We start from the raw sequence: 19,112 nt of genomic DNA on the forward strand, positions 1-19,112 counted from the left end.
AATTGGGACTCCATCGGGGCCCTGCGCCTTTCCCCCCTTACTAGCTTTAATGCTGCATTCGACCTCTCCCAAAGTTATGTCCAAAGGGGCTATAGGCCAATGCCTTTGCACTGCTTCATTTGTACCATTAGCTTGAAATATGGCTGAAAAGTGGGAGACCCATGCCTCACTACTGACATTGGAAGAAAGTTGGGGAGTTTTATCATCTTTGAGGAAGGGGGAATTAACTGTGGACCAAAACAGGCAGCTGTCAGAGGTTTCTGCCGCCTGCGTTAAACCGTCCCAAGCTTCTTGTTGTAATTCCCTCTTCATTTTAGTGAGTTCCATTTTATAATCATATCTCAAAAGTAAGACTTGATTCCTATCCCTTGGTCTAAGGGCTAGAGCCTGCTTCGATTGGGAAAGAAGGGCTGTGCACGCATGATCGAACCAACCCTTACCATGGCCGGTCGAACCTGGCCTTTTTCCCGTAAATATACTATCAATAATTCTGTTAATATTAACAAAATTATTTACAATTGAAACAGACCCACTTCCTACTGTCAAAATGACATTGATATCTGCCAAAGTTCTGGATATAATTATAGGCACAACTGTTGCGGATTTTTCCCCTTTCCACCTTATCCTAGTCCCATTTGACCTATGGGGCTCGATATTATCTAGGGTTCTCAATGTCCGCTGATTCCTACAGTTCCAATTTTCTATTTTCATAGCTAAGCAGTTATGATCACTTAGATTAGGTACCTCGATAACCGCTGTCAAACAGTAAGGTGCTATGCTAGCTGAGACCATAATATGGTCAATGTAGGAATTAGTGTTTCTCCCAGTGTAGGTGGGGATAGTTTGGCCACTAGCATCTTTATCAGGCTGTACTAACTCTAAATCATAAGCTGACATAATACCGTTAATTGCCTCCCCATAGACATGATGTGGGAAGTGGGGTGTATTTTCGCCACTATTGTTTTGCACCCCACAAGCCCTAGAAAGTGATAGGGGGCAAATTGAAGAATTAAAATCGCCTAACCAGATATAGGTAAAAATACATTTAGCTTCTGCTGCAAGCTTCATGAGGGCACTTTCCAATTCTTCTATAACATTGTGCCGTGAATTATTAAAAATATTGTTATAGAAGTTAATTAAGAGCACCTCTGGACCATCCTTCAATTGTACCCATAAAATTTGGGAATGAGTTCCAACTGTTACATGTTTTACTACTGTCAACGTCAGGTCCACAGATAGGAGGAAAATTAAACCTCCCTTAGCTCTCCCATGTCTTGACTCTACAGCTTCTAAACTGTAACATGCATACCCTTCAAAACTGGGTTTTGTAACACACCACGTTTCTTGGAGACATAAAAAGTCGTAAGACCTGATCATGTCCTCCCATCCCAAATTATTCCTTTTCGAGGCCCAACCAGCTATGTTCCAGCTCACAATAGAGGTTCCCCCTATGGTACAATTATTGGGTTCATCTTGGCTAACAATGAGGTTAACATCATCCTCGATTGAACCAACATTAGGGACCTCAGCATATGCTGTTTGTTGATTAATCGTTCCCCTCTCTATAGCCGGGTCAGATACCAGACCACTGTCAGACACTGTAAAAGTAGAATCCTTAGTTTTCCCCAGATCTATACCAGGCCCACCTAAGTGTATTCTTTGGACGTTAAGGGGTAAACTAAGCTGAGGTGTAATGACCTTTGGATGTCAATCATTCTGGTCCAGATAGCTCAAAGCTTGGTATCTATTCTGTAATGGTACCTCAAAAATTGGACCTTGATTGAGGGTAAAGGGTGTAACTCTATTGGGACATCTTACTAAGATGATTATAAAAGTATCCCAAAGGGCGTACAAGTACATCATTCTCATTCGGGGTTAGAGAGGCTGCTCTGAGCAGGACAGTTGCGGCATGCTGAGGGTATTTAAAATTAACAATGACACATTCCTCCCTGCAGGACTTTCTTGAGTTCCCAATCCAATTAACTCTTCTTGTTGTTAGTATTTGGTCCGAGTAATTGGTTGGGAACCCACATTGCCTGTGCAGCCATGAAACCGTTTTGTTCTTAAGCGAATCATGTGACTCCTGGGGGGTTTGTGCAATGTGGGACTGACTGATATCAAGAGGCGGGACATTGGTTACAACAACTACATAAGGAGCACAGTCTGGTGGAAGATTGATAAAACTACTTTTCTTAGGCGCAGATCCTCCAAACGTACTTACTGGTGCTGTTGTTACCTGTGCAGTCGTACTGCCCCCTGGCAGACCAACTGTAGCTACTTTATTTAAGCTCGACCTCTCATCGGGTGGCTTCGGGGCATTGTCACGCACAGTCCTACAACCCGCTGGTAGACCAACTGTAACTACTTTATTTAGGCTTGACCTCTCATCAAGTGGCTTCGGGGCATTGTCGTTAGATATTACCCCCTTCTCTCTGGGCCTAGAGCTGTCATTCATGCCAATGTGCGCATCCAGTAGTCTGCCCAATCTACATACCTCAACTGTCAGAAGGTCTAGTTTGTCCACGAGTGGTTTAACAATTGTTTCAAACTTCCCCTCTATAATGCTAACCAAAATATCAAATTGCCCAGAAATAGAATTAGCCGTGCAGTTCTTAAGCATAGTCTCTTTTTCACTGGCATTACTAATGGGTGTAGATTCAGCTTTCCTCTTGTTATAGATTCCCCCGCGCTTGGTTTGTACTTTTCTACAGGCCCTCACTGTTCGCAAGGCCGGGGAACGCCGTGGCGTAATGGCGTCAGGTGTTTCAGATGATTCGGGGGGATCCTGGGTTGGAACTGGATCAGCTGGTATTTCCATTGGAATAACATCAGGATCACCATTTACGTCCACAAGCAGATCATTACTAACTACAGGTAATGCAGGAGGTAAGTCTGAAGGGTTCTCCTGGCCTAACGACTTCCGTCGGTCATTGTTAATTTTGTTCACAACCTTTACTAAATAATTGTCCATAGTTGATTTATGTTTGGACATTTTAAAAACTGATAGTAGTATGAGCGGGGGACAGGCAGTTGGTCTCAAGAAACAGAAGATATATTGAAGTACTGGGTGGCACCGGAGGCGTGTGGACACTATATTTTAAAATAAGTAAGGGTCAAGTATTAAAATCGCTTTTGACTTACTAAATTAGCTTTGTCCCAGCAGTCAAGGGGGGTTGCCCAGCCCTGCCTCGTTCTGCCACAGACTGCCACAGACTGCCACAGACTGCCACAGACTGCCACAGACTGCCACAGACTGCCACAGACTGTCCAGCCCTTGTCCCGGGCTTCTCCCGCGATGCTCCCGCGCGCGACTCGCGGTGCGAGAGGCGTTCCGTCTACTTAAGCGCCTCCGGGCGCGCTGGTGGCGTGAGTGCTGCGCGCCTCCCCGGGGCAGCTGAGAGAGGTAGTTCGTGGTAGCGGTAAAGCCACTCCCCTCACGGCGTGGCAGGTAGCGGTAAAGCCGTTTCCCTCACGGCTGCCGGTCCGCTAAAAGCTTTTGCCCCCCGGAGCTCAGGGCGCTCCGTCTACTTAAGCGCCTCCGGGCGCGCTGGTGGCGTGAGTGCTGCGCGCCTCCCCGGGGCAGCTGGGAGAGGTAGTTCGTGGTAGCGGTAAAGCCGTTCCCCTCACGGCGTGGCAGGTAGCGGTAAAGCCATTTCCCTCACGGCTGCCGGTCCGCTAAAAGCTTTTGCCCCCCGGAGCTCCGGGCGCTCCGTCTACTTAAGCGCCTCCGGGCGCGCTGGTGGCGTGAGTGCTGCGCGCCTCCCCGGGGCAGCTGGGAGAGGTAGTTCGTGGTAGCGGTAAAGCCGTTCCTCTCACGGCGTGGCAGGTAGCGGTAAAGCCGTTTCCCTCACGGCTGCCGGTCCGCTAAAAGCTTTTGCCCCCCGGAGCTCAGGGCGCTCCGTCTACTCAAGCGCCTCCGGGCGCGCTGGTGGCGTGAGTGCTGCGCGCCTCCCCGTGGCAGCTGGGAGAGGTAGTTTGTGGGAGCGGTAAAGCCGTTCCCCTCACGGCGTGGCAGGTAGCGGTAAAGCCGTTTCCAATTAATTTTTATATATACCTTGCTCTATAGCGTTTACGAGCAATCCTTCATGCCCGGATTCATCTATCGTTCTTGTGTATGCAAATCTATCTGCGCATGCGTGGGCACCGTTAGTTTAAATCTCGGGTCCCTTTTAATATTTTATTTTTTATATAGAATTATCCTTATTTCTTGAATTCATGTTTATTTTCGCCTTAGTGTACCACTTATATGCGCCCTACTGAGTTTCCACATCCTTCCAGTGAGCTCGTTTACACGAGCCTATCTGCTCATGCGTGAGCACCATCTTGGATTGGTCTCATAGTCCCAATCTCTTGCAGTGACGTATATGGCGTTCTAGTCTACTGCACACCCCTCTAATTTATGTGCGGGCACCATTTTAGTTTGGGCCTTCCGCCCTAAGGTTATACAGGATTATGTGTGTCCAAAATTTGATTATGCGGGCCCAAGGCATATATAAAAATGTATTGGATAAATAAGGGCAAATATATATAAAAAAAACATTGAAGTGTAGTCCCGAGATTGAAATTTATGAACAGCGAAACAAAGAGAAATACATAGAATACGCTCGATATAGAGAAATAAATATTAATTACCCCATAAACAAAATTAGAAAGCGTGTACACTTGAGAAAAGGAAGTACAATAGTGAATAAAAAGGGATGGAGGCATGAATAAGATCTTCCAAGATGGCCGCCATATTAGTGTTAGAAACCCAGGCATACAACCATCAATTACCAATTAAGAGGGCTAATTGACAATTAGCAGTGAGATAAAAGTGAGGTTTCTCTTCCCTTGAAACCAGTTGCAAATTGAAGAGCAAGCAGGAAGGACGCTCCAGCAGGACCCTCTACAATACAAGCAAGCCCTAGGCTTTTGAGTGGATAGGTAAAACAGGTGACCACTGATCCTAAGTTGACATTATGTTCCCTATAGGTTCTGAAGATTTATCAAACATCTAAAGACAAGAGTCTCAAATGATTAAAAAAGAGACTCGTGGTGAAAGTCCAATTTTTAAGGTGAGAAGGAGATCCAGTAAAAAAATGACTAGACTAGGACTACTTAAGATAAAGAGGAGTATGATGTTTTCTTGATATATATCTTTGTCTCATAGGCATAACAGAAAAAAACTTTTAAAGCACAGCGCCTTCCTAAATATAACTCTATAAACAAAGAGGTAAGAGAAGCCCAATTTTAAATTGGAAGGAAGGACATAATAAATTGAGAATTGAAGACTGAATAATTACTTACATTGTTATGTCAACAGCTGAAAACTATGAACTGCCGGCACAAGACATAAGAAATAAGAAAAAGGGTACAAAGAAGAAACCAAAGGTAGTGAAGTGTCACACATTTAATAAATTAAAAAGTGATAGCCAATATTGGTATTTGACGCTATCTATTATTTCAGACAGCAATGCCCTACTCCACACTCGGAAATACAGTGTAGCAGAAGTTTAAGTGATCGACCAGGGAGATCACCCAGGTAAGATAAAAACATACAGGCTTAGAAGAAGATCAGCCCTAATGTAACAACAAAGGGAAAAATTAATTTAAGTATTTTTCCCTTAACCCTTAGTCCTAACAAATAGTGGACTTATAAGAGAAGATTGAGTAAACAGACCAGAAACTGGAGAAACCTGGTTAATATAAACCCTGAGTCTGATGAGAGAAATCAGGTATGGATAAAACAACAGGTCTACTTTAGAGTGGACATTGGGCCATGATGAATAAGTTATTTAGGAAACATAGAGTGAGATCTTGGCAAGTTACCAAATATGAGGATAATGTGAGGCCATGTAGTGGTGTGAGTAGACTAAGTAAAATTAGTAAAAAGCGGGAAATGATAAGGAAGACCAATAGAAGAAAGTATAATGAAAATTTAATGCCATGATATTGTTCAGTAATTTATTGTTTCTTTGTTTAGATAAATGTGTAAGAATCAATGTCCTGAAGAAGGTGAAACTGTTTTAGAACACCGAAACGCCGGTTTTAACATTGAAATGATGATGTTTTTAATGTAATGGCAAATGAAGAAATAAAATTAAAAAAGAGATATAACAAATCCCGCTGTAGAACCCTCTGTTTGAATCAGTAGTTTTGTAAATTTGGTAACTTGTGAAAGTTTTTCACTCTTTGGTGTAAACAGAGATAGAAGCTAATCTTCTTCCTTTTAATAGTAAATTGGAAAAGGATTTTTGTGTTTTCGCAACCTAGAATTAGTGTGGAGCATAAGGGCTGTGCTTGATTCCTGCAGTGCTCCCTTCTTGCTGACACTACAGGACAAAACTGTGGCTTGACCAGTCTGGGAAAAATATGAAAAAATCAGGAATCACAGGAAACCAATCACAGAGCTGGACCTGTGCAACCCACAATATCTGTCTGTAAATTAAGCATCAGTTATAGTCAGAGCCACTTGTGGCCATTTACGCATAAATAATGATTTGCAGCATTTGTCACATAATTCACCATCAGCCGCATAATCTGCAGATTTTAGTAAAATAATAATTAAAAAATTGGTTTCTAGCTCAAATGGTTCAAAAGCCACTAAAATGCAGTGACAAGTGTTGACACGTTTGGAATGCCCTTTTCAAAACTGGATTGGTCACCTTTCTGTTGCTTATTGTTGAATTTCGGTGTTAAACTGGTACTAATGAGGAGCAGCCACTGCCCAGACAGTGTTACCAAGTTAAACAAGCATTTGCAATGCAATTAGTCTCGCCTTTGGGACCTTGTATGTATTTAGCTATACAGCACATTGGCCTGGGTGATGAACCATCTACTGTTATTTAACATGGAGGGAAAGTAAGCATCAAACTGTGTGACATGCCAGGTATGAGAACACATGGAGAGAAATATTGCCTTTCAGCGCCAAAGCTCTGATTTTAGCATAAGATCAGGGCTTTAGGTGGCCAGATCATTGAAGATACAAGATTTGAAAAACATATTATTGTCTACGGGTGCTCGTGGAAGACAATTTTTATGGCCTGGAATCTAGAGAGTGCTAAAGTGATTCTGGTATTTTACTGACCTCTGCTGGTCGTTTTCTATCCAGAAAGTTAACCTCTCCTGTGCTCAAGACGGCCTCCGGCCGTCATGAGTCACGGTGGGCGTGTGCACACGATGGTCGCGGGCTGTCCGAGCCACGCCTGCGAATGGAATGCCCCAGCACTGCGTCGGAATTCCCGCCGCAGTGAAGAGGTTAAATATAGGCAGTTGCCAGAAAAAGAAATAAAAGAAAGTACCTTAGCAGAAAGCAATTCTGGTATTTTACTGATCTCTGCTGGGCGTTTTCTATCAAGACAGTTAAATAGAGGCAGCTGAACATAAAAAAAAGTCCTAGGGCTGATCTCTAAAGCCCACAAAGTACATACACATATAAGTATATTTAAGTATATACTAAAGTATATACAAGAGGTCTCGAATGCTCGACCTAAAAATGACAAAATAGCAAAGTAAAAGTTTACAAAATGTGGCACATTATGCTGCATAATTTGCCTTTTCTTGTCGCATAATTTACGGAACTCCACAGTATACTTTTGCCCTCTCCTGCGGCATAATTGCAGTGGTCCTGAGTATAGTATAGTAAAGTGTATTATGTGCCAGGATTACTCATCGTCCTGTGCAGTGCAAGAGGCTGATACACCTTAGGGGAGGCGGGAGGCGGGTTTCCAATGAGAGTCAAGTGCTATGAATCTGAACAAATGTATGTAGATGCTGCCGGACACGCAAGATGTTTGTTATCAGATGAGAGAAATGCATAGCCTTGTGAATGTGCCAAAAGTGAATTTCATATGCATTGTTAATAGAAAATGTATTAATAAAAATATTGCCCCCCCAAAAAAACTCTGTAAAGTGGCGCATATGTGTTTGGGTGTGCATAAAATCAATGTGACCACTTTGCGGCCACTCTTTCTTCCTTTGTTTAGATATTTTTCACATTTTTAACCAATTATTTCTCTTCATCCCAAGGCTACACTTTGGAATAGAAAAATGTCTAGAAAATATGACATTTCCAGCAAAAGTGTTTTTCTTTTTTGGATTCATTTCACAGAGGAACCAATACATGAAAGGAGAGGCAAGAGGGAGTAATAACTTGAAATCATGGTTTTCAGTAAGTGAGGAGGAGCTGCACAGAAAGAGAGGGAGGAAGAGTAAGAAAGAGGGGGGTAGCTGCCAGCGGCAGAGCAAGAGAAGTAGGCACTGTCCTTGTGTTCTCTGGGCAAGAAGGAAGAGACAGACAGCCAGATTCATCAAGCCGAAATCGGCTCGCAAAGGGCCAGATTCTGAGAATCTGGTCCTTTGCGAGCGCTATTTTTGCATTTGGGATTCATCATCCCAAATGCAAAAATCGCAATTTTAGAAATCGCTAAATTGCGAATTATTGCATTTAAGGAATCTCAATTTGAGATTCCTTAAATGCAATTCATGAACCATTTTAAAATTGCGAATTCGCAATCTGGGGCCGCTATTTACCGCTAAGTCTAACTACGTGGTAAATAGCGAAAAACTTAGAAAAATGCACTTCCGTGCATTTTTCTAAGTTGTATGTTACACACACACATGTCCTTTGGACATGTGTGTGCGCAACACCAGTGTACCTTACCATTTCAGGGGTGCTACAGGGTGTCCTTTGGACACCCTGGCACCCTTGAAATCGCTTCCTTATTTGCGATTCGCTAATTGCTAATCGGAAATAAGGAATGACTCCCCATTCATTCCTATGGACCTTTAGGCCCATAGGAATGAATGGGAAAGCCATTCCTTATTTGCGATTAGCAATTACCGAATCGCAAATAAGGAAGCAGTGGGAATCGCAAAAAATATTGCGATTTCTACATGCATCCCGTTTTGCGAGTCTTTAATAGCGATTCCTTAAAAATCGCTATTAAGGACACGCAAAACGGGACTTTGATGAATCTGGGGGAGAGTCCTTTTTCCTCTCTGCCCATCGGCCACGAACGCCGAGCCTTATCTGTTGGCCTTGGCTATTTCTTCCGTCCTGGGATACATGTTTAACATAAAAAAAGTTAGGGAACGGAATCTAGTATATTAAAGAAGTAGGGGCACGCCATGCCCTGCCTATCCCACCCTCACTGCTTGTGAGATGCGTAATGTAATTAGACGCAGTATTGTAAATTAAAGATAAACAAAAGTACAGAAATCAAATTAAAAGCATGCTGGCAAAACAGGGAAGAAAGTCATCAAGTCAATCCATAGTCGGTGGCTTGAATGCATTATTTCCGCCAGACAAATACTTATGCACACAGAAAATATCTGTCAGAGCAAAGCGTGTGTCCTGCCTGAGCAGCTACCATGTGAGCTGCCGTAATCGCTCCACCTGCAATACTTCATGGGTGTGATTGAAAAAAGGTTGGACATACATCCACCATTAGAGACTAGCATGCCAAGATGTTAAGTAGAAATACACAAAAGCCAATCCAAAAGCGTGGGAGGAGTCAGACCACACAAAGTAAATATAACAGATGCGCTGTAGGCTCGACCTAAAATAGCTGAAAATGGTTCACAAACTACAAGGAAAACCTGTAGGATGGCCTCAGTTTGCTCCATCATGAAACCATGACTAAATACACATTCCTTTTTTGAAATGGTGGATGGAGGCAAGGGTGCATCCACCAACATGTAGGCCACACCCCAGTACAACAGCTGCTATGCCAGTTTCTACCATAGTTAAAATGTGTTCTTGTACCGACTTGCCGGTTTTCTCAAATCCATTAACTCAATACATTGATTGACTCAACACACGACTCGCTCAATCTCCAATTCAGACAATCACCTTCGCACATTTTCCAGTAAACCCATTCCTCATTCACCTACTCACTCACCCATTCAATCACTCATGTTAATCGAAGGTTTAATCTTTTATTTAGCTTAATTTTTCCTTCTTGTTCCACTTGCCTTATGTTGTACTGGTATGTCTCTTGACTCTGTAATTGTATAGGGACCTGTTTTGAGGCTAACACAACACATGGAGGAAAACAAGATAACTACTCAATTAAAACCCTGGCCTATGGTTATTGTTAAAAATTGATTGTGTATATCTTCAGACAGGGGCTGAAAGTTTATCAGGTTTTAGGCCTGTATTTAAAAATGTTAACTTTCATCCTCAGCGCGCCTTACGGTATATGCATGCTTTAAAGGTGTCAGGAGCTGAGCTCTTCCTATGCATAAGCCACACTGGCTGCTGCGGGGTGTCAGAGGCACTGCTGCGGTATATAGTAATAGGGGGTTTTGTAAAGCACTTGTAAAGCGTGTCCCCGCGCTATGGAGCGAGTGCTTGCAGGGAAACTACAGGGGGGCAGAACCTGTTACCGGGTGAATAATATTGTTTTTAACTTGGCTCTAAAGATTGATTCGGATGGCTCAAGACGCAACGCCGCAGGAAGTTTATTCCAGCTTAACGCAGCCAGATGCCTGAAAGATCTTCCGCCCATCCTTGCTTTAGATACCTTGGGCATGGACAGACGCCCCGAGCCGGAAGATCTAAGGGAACGGGAAGGCTCATATTGTGTCAGCAGTCCCTGCAATGGAAGGGGGGCCCTACCATTGACGATTCGATGGCAAGTGCAGAGTGCTTTAAATTCCACCCTGCTTCTTACCGGTAGCCAGTGCAGGGTCTGAAGAGCCACTTTAGAGGCAGCCCTTCTGGGTAGTCTGAGCACCAATCGGGCAGCAGCGTTCTGCAAGACCTGCAGGCGGCTCAGATTCTTCTCTAAGGTCCCTAAATAGAGAAGGTTGCCATAGTCCATCTTGGATGTGACTAGTGCATGCACTAGCGTTTGGCGTGCTTTGATGGGTAGAAATTTCAGCACCTTCCTAAGGCTCTTGAGAGTCCCGAAGCAGGATCCAATCACCCGATTGATCTGGGGGCCAAAGGTCAGGTTGGAATCAAACCAGATGCCCAAATTCCTCACCTCCTGGCAGGGGGTAGGTGTTGGTCCCAGGCATGGCGGCCACGTATGGGGTTTGGCATGGAATTAAATAGGGTGCGAGGCAAAACTACACCTCCCCTCGGGAAAGTCTCTAAAATAGCAACAAGACCGGCACGTCATGGCTACAGGGTGCAACCACTTATGCTCTAAAGGTAAATAAATAATGACAGGGCAAGGGCGGCCTTAGGCATGTGCAAGCTGTGCACCTGCACAGGGCCACCAAACCCCAGGGGCCACCAAGCTAATATATATCCTTAATATAATAATCCTCTGAGGATGGATACATATTTGCGCGGCGGCCCCTGGCAGGGATTTGGCTTCCTCCGGCTCCGTTCCACTTCCCCCCCCTCCTGAACTCTGGGGGGCTCCACCCCGCCGGACCCCCTCTTCGGGGGCCCCCTACCTACGCTCCCTGCCCAGGGCCGCCATGAGCCTAGAGCCGCCCCTGGACATGGACAGCCACATAGGGCAGCTTTGAGACCATTGTCACCTCGAAGGCTCGGAGACACTGAAGCTGGGTCACAACATTAGACACGCCTCCCTCACTTCCGAGAAGCACAGAGTTTGCAATTCCTAAAGAATATCACGTCACGATTGTTTTCACAAAACATGACGTTCTGTATTTTTTATTTTTTTAATCGCGGGCCTCTAATCCTTTTCAAAACATATCGGCGCCCTGGGCCATCAACCTTGCGAATATTACTATAAACACAGCTAGTCATACAGTCTGGCTCCAAAGGCTATTCGGCGCCATTTATTTATTTTGTGTTAAGTTTTAAAATATCCCACATAAAATACATCTAGCAGATCAGATGTGAGCAATAGAGGGTTGCCCCAAGCCCAGCAATGCAAGAAACGTGCGTGATCATCCTGATCACCTCTTCAAGACACATAAATATGTTCTGATCAATGGTAACACTAGAACCTCGTTACACACATGTTACAGTTGAGTCACTGACAGATTTTTGTTTTTTACAGCAACAGCAAGCACTGATGACACACCATTAGTTACAATTGTGGCCCAGTGTAGAGCGAAAGAGACTCACATCGGTGTGGCATTTATTTTTTATTTTTCATTTTTAAGGAGTTTAATAACACACCAACAAGTCTTCTTGGATGATGGAAACAGTCCAGCTAGAAGTCCAGCCAGACTCCAGGAAGAAGAATAAATCAGAGTGAGGGGAGTTAGAGGAAAAGAATGAAGAGCTGAATATCCTTGTGGAGAAATGCACTGCAAAGCTTGGCAGTGTTTTTGGTATTGCCTCTTTTGTTGAGTCAGAATCCATCAAGTGTCAAATATGGCTGAGAAAAGTCAAGCGTATCAATGGAATAGAAAAAACACCCGGCACTGTAAATGTCTCCTTTGAAGAAGGGTGTGGAGAGACTCTGACATCATAGGAAATACAAGGAGAGGCACCCGCAGATACATTAACAAAGGATACAATAGCAGGTATATCCACAGCGAGCCAGCCATTTCCACCCCTCGGACAGCCAGAAACATTTCCAAAGTCATATGTGCTACATGCAAGCATGTATGAAATGAATGTTGGTGTGAGTGTAGACTCCAGATTATCACCCCAAAGTCAGAACAACACAGTGAAAAAATGTTTTCAACATTATGAGATTAGGACGCATCTTTCCTAACTGGGGTCGCACATGGTATATGTCTAGGCCTAATGCGTTATGAAGAAGGAGCCATGGCACTTTGGCGCCGGGGCTCCCTCTTTATAACGAAAGCCTTGGCCATGCCAACAGACTCTATACCAGGCTCATGGAGCATTTAATCAACAACTACAATGAATTCAGAATGCTGCCACCAGACAATTTCATAGCCTATATCGATTTGACCATGAAACTCCTGCCCTTGAAGCCCACCACTGGTTCTTTATTATAAGAAGAATCCCATCCATAGCCCCCTGCCTTGCCCATCCGCCAATCCACAGTACTTCACCAATCTGCGTACAAGGTGAACCCAAATTTAGGTTGGACGCTCGGAGGAACCTTAGATCAAGAACTGTACAGATTCTGATCATCCCCAATTTCAAAATTCTGAGACGGCAATTCTCCTTGCATGGCTCAAAGTGTCATGAGCCTCTACCCTAAGTTCCCCAAGGGAAGTTTCTGAACCTTGTTGTGTCTTTTGGCTCCTCGCCGTTGAGAATCATAATGCTCATACATACATAAGTGAAAAGGAACTTCCTGTTATCACTAGTCCATGACATGCCCTTTGCTGGATTCTTGGGAATTAGGTAGACCAATGCTGGGTTGCAACTTATTTTCTTCTGGTAAGGTATGGGCTGAGATGTAGAAATGTTCTTTAAAACTTGCCTGGCTTGTCAAGTGAGCAACAAGGCTAGAAGCAGTGCAAAGGCGGATGTCGCTATCTGTGGTAGGTGTGATTTGTAAGAGCCTTGCTATTTACATTATAGTTCTCTTCAACACCCACCAGGTACACCGGGGTCCCTCTGGGCAGAACTATTACCAACCTGGCTAAGGATCTCATTCAGATTTGTTTGAGGGCTGGATTTCCCAAAGCTGTATTTTCTGACTGACGTATGATAGAGATGTGGATGCAAATTTGAGAGGCTTACCACATATCCACAGAGTTCCCACAAACTAATAGGTTGGTGAAAGACATTAACAAGACTCTCTAGAACCACTTGGGACTTTTGATTGAGGTTCTCCGGAAGAAGTGGGAACTTTTTCTGCTATGTCTTTTATTTGCCAATTGGCAAATTACAGAGAAGGGAAAATGGGTTAGCCCCTTTGAACTTCTGTTTTGGATATCTTGTCTTCCTGTCTATCCTGACTTTAGTTAGAGAAGTCTGAGAAGCTACCTAAAAATCTTAAGTAGGGATGTAGTGGACTACGTTTTGAGGCTCAGAAAGTTGATGTCCCAACTCATGCATAAAACTAACTAAGCCAAGTCGTTGTGGTGTGGTGACCAGAAAGGAATGGGAAATGGGCACAAGGACGCTAAGGAATTATTGAATTTGAAGTAGAGGGGTCCTTACAAAGTGGTAAGAAAGTTAGCTGAGGTCAATGACTTGGTTGATATGGGTGCCATTGGAGACACTATACGCTGTTCCATGTGAATCAACATAAATTGTATCTCCAAGGAAATTACATTTTGAGAACAACATCACCCAGGTACGACCTTCTGTGAGCATTGCTGATCCTGACATCGATGATAGCAATCATTCTCACGACTGCACAGTTGCGGCATTTTCCAACTTGGTCGAACTTTCACCTGAAGCGGTAGACCACTTTTTTGCAAGTCTGTCCGAAATGATATTCTCCCCTGAACAAAAAGAATAACTTTTAAGCAAACTAGTACACAGCGTTCCCTGAACTCTGAATTCGGCCTTCGGCTTTGATAAACAAAAGCTACTGAACATATTTGGAACTATATTTTTTTCTCTCCCCTGGAAACAAAATTATTTTTTCCCAATTTCAAAATATTTACCTTTTTTCTGGCACATGTACTCTGCTTAAAGTAGAACTATTCTTAGAGAACAGAGCTTCTATTTTTGGGAACTCTAGAGACAATATATTACCTCAGCCTCTAGCACATTTACAGCAACTGTATTTATATGTGATGGAATGGTCTCGACCTTCTTTTCTGTATTAAGAGCCATTTCATGTGTAAATTTCGCAAATCATTCATGCTGTTATATATATGCATCTTTTTTACTGAATGATTACACTGCTTGAATAGCGTACAGTACCTATAATCATTTTCGTGTATATCGTATGCACCATTTCAAATGCTAAAAATTTATTTTGGGGTGGGTTGGAATACACATGCACTTTTATATGTTTACTATTGCTTAGTTTTAGTAATGATGGACATTAGATCGTGGAGTGGGTATTGTGTTTTTATCTAGGAAGCTAAATCGATATTTCTATTTTATGCCCTTGTTCGGCTATCATCAATAATATCCCTATAATGGCATAAGGAATCATATCCATATTAGTCGTAGCCCATGCAGTCACATTAAGCAAGGCTACTTCCCCGGCCTCCTAGAAAGCACAACGAGTTCTCTAAACAAACCAAACCTCCAGTAACCTGGGAAATCCCCCTTGCTTTTGTTTTGATTTCGTCCTAGAACTCCTGTAAAGCACTGTAAGAACGGCCAGTTCTTAGTGACATCTTTATTGACGTCTTATGTCCAACCTTACGTCAAACCCGGCACCTTTCAGGTATAAATATACCAACGTTGCCTTAAGCATACACACGGTGGTGGTTTTGGAGCAGAGCAGCTATCTACTTGCCCGAGAGCCCAGCTGATGCGAGAGCCCACAAACGCTGCCCCTCCCTTTTGACGCACTGAGAGAGACGCTGTCTTTTCTCCTGCCGAGAAATCCAGCTCCGGTGTTTCCAGATACCTTCGCGGGTTACTGGGATATCGAGTCCTGAGAGAGAGATACAAGACCTCCTGCTTTCTAATTACCCAGGTACGGAGCTGACTAAACCCTTAAAGAGAATTCTTGAGTCAGATTCTTGGCAAAACCAACTTAACTTAAACTGCTACTTACTTACTCCTTCCCACATATTAGGCTTAGGTCAGGTACACAGGGGTAGGCGTATTTAGAAGCACCAGTTGAGTACGTTAGTCAATGTATATATGTATATATATATTTTATCTTTTTTAAAGTATCATATGGCTAAGAAACCATATCAATGCTTTTACAGTATTATTTTATAATCCTCCTTTTACTGTACGCACTTTACTTTACTATGAGTATTGCAATCGTGGCAATTCATTTCTCTTGCATGAGAAAGAAGACTGCTCAATAAATAACACCTTTTTATTGAAAATGCCCGTCTCTTTTCTCTGCACTCTGGTGAAACTAAGTATGCACACTTGACTGAGTGAAATAGCTGTCTATTGTTTTCACACGACTCTAGAGATACACTCTTATTCTGAGGGAGCAAAGTTGTCATGTTATATGGTTGTCGGAAGCTAATCCCTTCTTGTCTAATCAGGAAAGTTAATTCCTTCTTGAACATTCGAGAAAGTTTCTAGTGACCTCTGAGCTAGCTGGCAAACCTTAAGTCTAATATAGTCAGTAGAGACCTAGTTAACCTCAGTCCTACGTCTACACTGCTGAATATATTATTCCAATGCGCAGAGCCTATTGGGAATATAGGAACTACACTACATGGCGCCCAACGTTTGGTAAGGCGATAAATCTAACGCAAGACATTAGAGTAACTCAGTCGTGCTTTTTCACACAGACCCTTTTTCCCGTAAATACTCCAAAAGACGCCTGGAGTGGGTAAGAGGTTAAAATCCGCCGGAAATTAGTAGGAAGAGATTCCTATGTATAGTTTTTGGTTTAGTCAACGTTGAAGGATACAGTGTTCCAAAAATATTGTGCACCTAATCTTTGTTTCCTTGAAACTTGATCTGCAACAAAAACCTTTCTGTTAGTAAAAATGTCAGAAATTGAAGACGATAGGGAGGAAGCTAGAATAGCAGCTCAACTCCTAGCGGATGACACAAGTCTCCGAGACAATGAACCGAATGTTATACTCATTCCGGTCAACATAAGAAAAACTATAACTCTTAAACTTATAGAAAATGGACTAACACCGAGAGGTGGAATAGTCGTATTCGTAATTGAGGCCCATGAATATCGGCAGACAGAGGTATTCTACTCATGGATAAACTTTCCAGCAGCAAACGCTGTCACACACGACTTCCACTATTACAAAATAGAGGAACCTCCGGATGAATACACTCCTTTCGAGGAGGTTGAAATCCCATTAAAATACCAAGAGCACCTGCTCTGGTTTAAAGGTGCCCTAAAACATAATAATCACATCACCAGGCTCGGTCCACTAGGTAGACCAGGAGCAACGTGGCCGGTTCTAGCCAGCTAAACACCACATCCAGACATTGAAAAAATGTCAGTGCCAGAACTTTTAGTCCAGCTTAAAGTACTAATTAAAATACATAGACAATTAGTCCAATATGTAATGCGGACTTCAACAGTCCAACCAGCTATTAACATTCCACAGCTGACCCCTCATCAGGGGAACACAAACAAAACTACACCACAGAACATACAATCATGTCTGGGTAAAGTACCCATAAAACGGGAACAAATTCCATTCTGGTTAGCACAAAAAATAACTCAAATAGAGGCAATATTTCGGGATACTACCCCTACTGAGAAACACAGAATTCTGACTATCTGTCTTCCAATGGGGATCGCACCACATGTGGAGAACTGTGACACTTGGGGCACAGTCTTTGCTTCCATTTACACAAAAACACATGGTGTTCCGTCCATGGCGATAAAACCAGATGTACTAAGACAGATTCAAAATGAATACGGTGCAGAACCTGCTTTAACTCTGGGTATGAAATTACTGAAAGACTTCAGGCAGGTCTCGGCTATATTATTAGCCAACATAAAAGGAGAAGCAGCATCTGTGGGGATCCGCCAGAAATTGAAAGAAACAGATATAGCAGACCAACCAATTGAACTTGCCAGAATCATAGAAAAATCCTATGAAGAACTAGGAAGAGATAGTTTGGGTGGGAAACCAGTAAAACCCCAACTAACTGAAAATCCTGAAAAGATATTTATTAAAAATAATCTAAACACTCCAAAAAAGAGCTGGGATGGAAGTAAACAATCCACTCCCAAAGAAAAAAGATTCCAGTCCAGAGGTAGGTCTCCTCGGCGGAGAGAAAGATCTCCGGACCAAGGACACAAGTCTCCCCAGAGGGAGCCCTCTGAGAAAAGATACAACCTTAGAAATAGGGATAATCTGAAGAAACCTGATAGATATCAAGACATTGATACACGTCCCTCTTGATCTTTTCAGACTTCCTCGCAGAAATCGGAAAGAAGAGGACGGTCGGAACACAGGGAAGAGCACGTCAAGTCCAAAGACAAGGAACCTGCTCATCAAAGTAAAAAATTACAATTTCCAAGAAAGAAGGTAGCCAGCATGAAAATAGTTAAACATGCCGAGGATACTGAGGACACAACTGAAAAACGGAGAGTGGGCCCAGACAATGCTAGACCGCGCAGCAGAAGTGACAATAGCTCGCAGGATCCTGATGAATCATCTGGAGACAGTGGACACGAATGAATACATTCAGGTGGAAACTGCAGATACCAGAGTTAGCGAACCTCATAAAATATACGAAATAACATTACGTATAGAGGGAGATAAGACTAGGAAAGTAAGGGGTCTATTTTGGGATAATCTTTCCAAAGGCTATGACATCCTTTTAGCTGAGAAAGACTGGCCACTAGAGTTTGTCAGGGAGTGCCCTCATGGCGAAGAAATGATTATGCCTGCCTTCTCAAATCATATTCCAATTAAAAAAAAATACATATGCAAGAAAATGGGCAGTAGCCCAAACTCCTGCCTTATATACAAATCATGTAGGATGGGATGAGGACTCTCCTCCTCACAAAATCCAGTTAAAATGTCAACCAACTGCACAAAGGCAGTACCCAATTAAGCAAGAAGCAAAAAAGCAAGTCAGGGAGATCTTAGATCAACTTGAATACCAGAGGGTGATTGAAACATGCACCTCACAAATGAACAATCCTTTGTTTCCGGTCTCCAAGCCAGACAATTCATATCGTCTAGTTTTGGACTACAGACACCTTAACTCATGTTGCAAGACATATGCAGTACAAAACTCACACAGTGCAGCACTAATGAATAACATCGTGCGCAAAAAATACAAAACATTAGACATCTCTAATGGATTCTTTTGTCAAAATATAACACCTGAAAGCAGGTATTTGACCGCTTTCTCAATAATGGGGTCGCAGAGAAATTTCTGTCGACTCCCACAGGGATTCAAGAATAGCCCAGGATTATTCTCAGCAAGGGTAACAGAGTTACTACAAATATATGATGATGAAGCATTATCTTATGTCGATGATATCTATCTAACAGATGATGACTTGGATACTCACTTGAAAAGAGTGAACACCATAATACTTGGGTTCGCTGCAGAGGGTTACAAATTCAACTTTAAAAAGTCACGAATTGCCCATCTAACTGTCCTGTTTTTATGATATGAATTATCAAGTGACGGCAAAAGCCTAGCAGACAATTTCTTAGAGAAGTGCGCTGTACTC

At 43.0% G+C, this 19,112-nt stretch overlaps 1 long non-coding RNA gene and 1 pseudogene across 1 annotated transcript in view; both read right to left on the minus strand.

Annotated features, from left to right (window-relative positions):
• LOC144756506 (protein regulator of cytokinesis 1-like) overlaps window positions 1-2,971 on the minus strand; it is a 72,019-nt pseudogene extending 69,048 nt beyond the window's left edge.
• Window positions 1-19,112, minus strand: part of LOC144755712 (uncharacterized) — a 146,672-nt gene that overhangs the window by 101,570 nt on the left and 25,990 nt on the right. The gene's annotated exons all lie outside the window — the stretch shown is intronic.

Source organism: Lissotriton helveticus, chromosome 5_1 (genome assembly GCF_964261635.1).
Source record: "Lissotriton helveticus chromosome 5_1, aLisHel1.1, whole genome shotgun sequence".
Classification (NCBI taxonomy): Eukaryota; Metazoa; Chordata; class Amphibia; order Caudata; family Salamandridae; genus Lissotriton; species Lissotriton helveticus.